Genomic DNA, 5,071 nt, shown 5'->3' with positions numbered 1-5,071 from the left:
AAATGTATAGAAATATCGAATCACTATGTTGTGTACTGGGAACTAACACAGTGTTATATGTCAACTATACTTCAAAACCAAATAAACAAACTCAGAAAAAGAGATCAGATTTGTGGTTACCAGAGGTAGGAGATGAATATTGAATAAAGGCAGTCAAAAGGTACAAACTTCCAGTTTTAAGATAAATAAGTGCTAGGGATGTAATGTACAACATTATATATATATATATTACATGTGTGTATGTACATATATATGTGTGTGTATATATATATAATTAATACTGCTGTATGTTGTATATGAAAGTTATTAAGAGAGTAAATCCTAAGAGTTCTCATCACAAGGGAAATTTTTTTCAATTTCTTTAATTGTTTTATGAAGTGTAGTTGATTTACAACATTGTGTTAATTTCAGGTGTACAGCTAAGTGATTCAGTTATATATATATATGTTTTCAGATTCTTTTCTATTATAGGTTATTGAATATAGTTCCCTATGCTACACAGTCAGTGCTTTTGTTTATCTATTTTATATATAGTAGTGTGTATTGCTAATCCCAAACTCCTCATTTATCCCTCCCCCCACTTTCCCCTTTACTTTTGTATCTATATGAGATGACAGATGTTCACTAAACTTATCATGGTAGTCATTTCATGATGTATGTAAGTCAAATTATTATGCTGTTTACCTTAAGCTTATACAGTGCTGTATGTCAATTATATCTCAATAAAACAGGAAAAAATAAAGATATGTACTAGAATATTCATAGAAACATTGTTTATAAAAGCCTAAAGGTAGAAAAAACAAATATGCCTAAACATAAAAATGGATACATTGGACTTCCCTGGTGGCACAGTGGTTAAGAATCTGCTTGCCAATGCAGGGGACACGGGTTCAAGCCCTGGTCCGAGAAGATCCCACATGCTGCAGAGCAACTAAGCCCGTGTGCCACAACTACTGAGCCTGCGCTCTAGAGCCCACAGGCCACAAATACTCAGCCCGCGTGCCACAACTACTGAAGCCGCACGCCTAGAGCCCATACTCCGCAACAAGAGAAGCCACCGCAATGAGAAGCCTGTGCATGGCAATGAAGAGTAGCCCCCGCTCACCTCAACTAGAGATAGCCTGTGCGCAGCAATGAAGACCCAACACAGCCAAAAATAAATAAATAAATAATTTAAAAAATGGATACATTTAAATAATAACTACATTCATCAATAGAGATTAACTTTACAAATGTTACAGTTATTGAAAGAAACAACTCCAACTATATATGGCCATCTATATAAGTCCTAAATAGCCAAAACTAAACAAGGATACATGCTTATATAGTAAAACTATAAATAAAAGCATGGATATTATTAACCCAAAGGTTAGGATGGAAGGTGGCTCCTTGAAGAGCACATTAAGGAGGGGTGTCTAAGGTCTTGGAATTATTTATTTCTTAACCTGGGTGATAGATACACAGAGATTTATTTATTAGCCCTCACACTTTACATTATGTAATGTTCATTCTTTTTTGTTGACATATAACTGACATATAACGTTATGTAAGTTTAAGGTGTACAACATGTTGATTTGATCCATTTATATATTGCAGTAAGATTGCTACCATAGCATTAGCTAACACTCTGTTATGTTATGTAATTGTCATTTCTTTTTTGTGGTGAGAACAATTAATATCTAGTCTTTTAACAACTTTGAAGTTTATAATACAGTATTGTTGACTATGATCACTATGCTGTACATTAGCTCTCCAGGACTTATTCATCTACTAGTTCCCAGTTTATACCCTTGAACAACATATCCCCACTTCTCCACCCCCCACCTCTGGTAAACACCACTCTACTCCATTTTTTACAAGTTTGTCTTTTTTAGATTCCACATATAAGAGAGATCATACAGTATTTGTCTTTCTCTGACTTGTTTCACTTAGCACAATGCCCTTGAGGTCCATCCATGTTGTTGCAAATGGCAACACTCCATTCTTTTCGTAGCTGAGTAATATTCCAGTGTGTGTGTGTGTGTGTGTGTGTGTGTGTGTGTGTGTGTGTGTGTGTTTGTATAACATCTTATATATTGGGTTGGCCAAAATGTTCATTCGAAATCCAAATGAACATTTTGGCCAATCCCCCCAAAAATATATGTATATATCTCACAATTTCTTTATCCATTTATCCACTGATGGACACTTAGATTGTTTCCATATCTTGGCTATTGTAAATAATGCTGTAATGAACATGGTCTTTTTGAATTAATGTTTTCATTTCCTTCAGATAAATCCCAGAAGTGGGAATGCTGGATCATATGGTAGTTCTATTCTTAGTTTTTTGGGCACCTCCATACTGTTTTTCATAGTGGCCACACCAGTTTACATTCCCACCAATGGTGCACAAGGGTTCCCTTTTCTCCACATCCTTGCCAACAGCTGTTGTTTCTAGTCTTTTTGATGATAGCCATTCTAACAGGTGTGAGGTGATATCTCACTGTGGTTTTGATTTGCATTTCTCTAATAATTAGTGATGTTGAGCATCTTTTCATGTGCCTGTTAGCCATCTGTATGTCTTCTTTGGGAAAATGTCTATTCAGATCTTCTGCCTGTTTTTAATTGAATTGTTTATATTTCTGCTATTGAGTTGTATGAGTTCTTTACATATTTTGTATGTGAACCCATTATCAGATGTATGATTTGCAAATATTTTCTCCCATTCGATAGGTTGCCTTTTTATTTTGTTGGTGGTTTCCTTTACTGTGCAGCTTTTTTTTTTTTTTTTTTTTTGTGGTACACGGGCCTCTCACTGTTGTGGCCTCTCCCGTTGTGGAGCACAGGCTCCGGACGCGCAGGCTCAGTGGCCATGGCTCACGGGCCCAGCCGCTCCGCGGCATGTGGTATCTTCCCGGACCAGGGCACGAACCCGTGTCCCCTGCATCAGCAGGTGGACTCTCAACCACTGCGCCACCGGGGAAGCCCTGTGCAGCTTTTTTGTTTGATCTAGTCCCACTTGTTTATTTTTGCTTTTCTTGCTTTTACTTTTGGTGTCAGATTAAAAAATTTATCACTATGACCTATGTCAAGGAGTTACCACCTATGTTTTCTCCTAGGAATTTTATGGTTTTGGGTCTTACATTCAAGTGTTTAATTCATTTTGAGTTAATTTTTGTGTACAGTGTAAGATAGTCCAATTTTATTTTTTCATGTGGCTGTCCAGTTTTCCCAACACCGTTTATTGAAGAGACTGTCCTTTCTCCATTGTATATTCTTGGCTCCTTTGTTGTAAATTAATTGACCATATATGCGTAGGTTTACTTCTGGGCTCTATTCTGTTCCATTGGTCTATGTGTTTATTTTTATGCCAGTACCATACTGTTTCAGGAATTGTGATACCTCCGACTTTGTTCTTCTTTCTCAAGGTTGCTTTGACTATTCAGTGTCTTCTGTGGTTCCATACAAACTTTAGGATTTTTTCCTATTTCTGTGAAAAATGCCACTGGAATCTTGGTAGGGATTGCATTGAATCTATAGATGGCTTTGGGTAGTATAAACATTTTAACAATATTAATTGTTCCAATTCATGAACACGAGATATCTTTTCATTTGTGTCTTCTTCAGTTTCTTTTATTAATGTCTTATAGTTTTCATTGTATAGGTCTTTCATCTCTTTGGTTAATTTATTTCAAGTATTTTATTGTTTTTGATGCTACTGAATCAAAATGATTGTTTACTTCTTTTTCAGATATTTTGTTGTTAGTGTATAGAAATAATTGATTTTTGTATGCTGATATTATATCCTGCGACTTTACTGAATTTGTTGATTAGTTCCAACAAACAGTGTTTTGGTTGAGTCTTTAGGGTTTTCTATATATAGATCATGCCATCTGCAGATCATGCCATCTGCAAATAGTGACAGTTTTACTTTTTGCTTTCTGATTTGGATGACTTTCATATCTTTGTCTGGCCTAGTTGCTCCTAAGTAGGACTTCCAGTACCATATTGAATAAGAGTGGTGAGAGTGGGCACCCTTGTCTTATTCCTGATCTTAGAGGAAAAGCTTTCAACTTTTCACTGATGAGTACAGTGTAAGCTGTGGGTTGATCATATTTGCCTTTATGATGCTGAGGTATGGCCTTTCTATACCAAATTTGTTGAGGGTTCTAATGATGAAAGGTTGTATTTTGTCAAAAGCCTTTTCTGCATCTATTGAGATTATCATATGATTTTTATCTTTCATTCTTTTAATATGGTATATCACATTTACATATGTTGAACCATCCTTGCATCCCAGAGATAAATCCCTCTTGGTCATGATGTATAACGCTTTTTTTTTGGCATATGGAAATTTATTACTATCATGTTTTCATCATCAAAACTTATGACCTTGGTCTTTCCTTCCTGCCTTTGTATAAGGCCAAAAGAGAGACATTGGCTACTTTGACAACCTTAAAGCGGACTCCAGGAATGTCACCAACACCATGACCTTTGCGACCATATCAGCAACCAGAACTTCATCATTTTCCTCAGTAAAATTCAAACAACCATCATAGGGTACAAAGGCTGTGATTTTTTTTTGCCATTCTTGATGAGCTGAATCCTGACACCCTTCCTGATGGCAGAATTTGGCTGTTTGGCTTCAACCCTACTTTTTCAAACACAGTTCCCTTGGCATGAGAAGCGCCTCCAAAAGGGCTGGCCTTCAGGGCTGTGCCCACATGGGCTTTCTTGTACTGTTTATCACGCCACTTCTGGTCTCGTCGGTGGCTACAGAGCTTCCTCGCAGTACGAAGACCACGACACTTGCCCATCCTGCCGGTGCCGCGGGCCTGAACGAAAGAGTATAACCCTTTTAATGTGTTTCTGCTCTAGGTTTTTGCTTTGTGGTTACCATGAGACTTACACAAGACATCTCAGAGGTAACACAGTGCATTTTAATTTGATAGCAGCTTGACTTCAGTCATCTATGAAAGTTTCACCTTTTTACTTCTCAGTTTTTATATTTTCGATGTGCATTTTTATATTGCATATTCATTAACACGTTATGGTAGCTATTATTACTTTTAATACTCTTTTCCTTTCACCT

At 36.7% G+C, this 5,071-nt stretch overlaps 1 pseudogene; it reads right to left on the bottom strand.

Moving 5' to 3' along the window:
* Positions 1-4,312: 4,312 nt before the first annotated feature.
* Positions 4,313-4,812, bottom strand: LOC137228644 (small ribosomal subunit protein uS12-like; annotated as a pseudogene).
* Positions 4,813-5,071: the final 259 nt, after the last annotated feature.

Source organism: Pseudorca crassidens, chromosome 8 (assembly GCF_039906515.1).
Source record: "Pseudorca crassidens isolate mPseCra1 chromosome 8, mPseCra1.hap1, whole genome shotgun sequence".
In the NCBI taxonomy this organism is placed as follows: domain Eukaryota; kingdom Metazoa; phylum Chordata; class Mammalia; order Artiodactyla; family Delphinidae; genus Pseudorca; species Pseudorca crassidens.
The sequence above is the reverse complement of the archived record's forward strand: the minus strand, read 5'-3'. Positions and strand labels throughout refer to the sequence as shown.